General features: G+C 42.8%; 1 non-coding gene across 1 annotated transcript; it reads right to left on the bottom strand.

The window, feature by feature from the left end:
- Positions 1-397: 397 nt before the first annotated feature.
- Positions 398-469, bottom strand: trnaq-cug (transfer RNA glutamine (anticodon CUG)). Its single transcript has one exon. It is a non-coding gene; the product is annotated as a tRNA-Gln (tRNA).
- Between the last annotated feature and the right edge of the window lie 276 nt (positions 470-745).

Here is a 745-nt window from a genome sequence, read left to right as displayed (position 1 = left end):
AAGATACAAAAAATACTCGAATCCCTGATGCCCTGACCTCCTGCATAACTCTCAAACTGTGTGTGTCCCGGGCTGAAATCCTTTAACCCTGTAAAGGACGTTCCCGGTTTATTTTCATAGTTTAGGCCATCATTTCTATCAATTATGATAACAAAAATTTGGAGACACTTTTGATTCAGGTGTATGAGACCTGCTGCACTACAAAACAGAGGTCGAGCAGATGGATTGCCCACGAGAAACAAGCTGAACGTGAACCAGGCTCAACTTTGTCTGCAAACACTACTCTATGTCATCCTGCGAGGCGCTGCGATGGTCAACCAAATGGATGGTGAACGTTGTATTTCTCAGAATCAGAAATACTTTATTGATCCCCGGGGGGGAAATTACACAAAACTTCAGGTCCCACCGAGATTTGAACTCAGATCACTGGATTCAGAGTCCAGAGTGCTAACCATTACACCATGGAACCATCTATAAATTACTGTTAACTGTGCGATCATTGTGTCAAAAGAGCCGCCCTGATAACTTTGTTTTGTTGTAAGATCCATTGTGCAGTGTTCTGGCATCTGACACACCTTTAAACACATTTGTCAAACTGGACTTCCTGGATTGTATTTCATTGTCTCACCAGTACCTTAAACAACACCAATGCAGCCCCCCCCCCCCCCAGCTGTTTTCAGTCTGAATCCATTTAATCTGTCAAATTCTCTTCTTCATTACAACTTTTGTCATGAGTTTTGTCTGC

This window comes from Enoplosus armatus, chromosome 2 (genome assembly GCF_043641665.1).
Source record: "Enoplosus armatus isolate fEnoArm2 chromosome 2, fEnoArm2.hap1, whole genome shotgun sequence".
NCBI classification, from domain to species: Eukaryota; Metazoa; Chordata; class Actinopteri; order Centrarchiformes; family Enoplosidae; genus Enoplosus; species Enoplosus armatus.
This window is presented reverse-complemented; position numbering and strand designations above follow the sequence as displayed.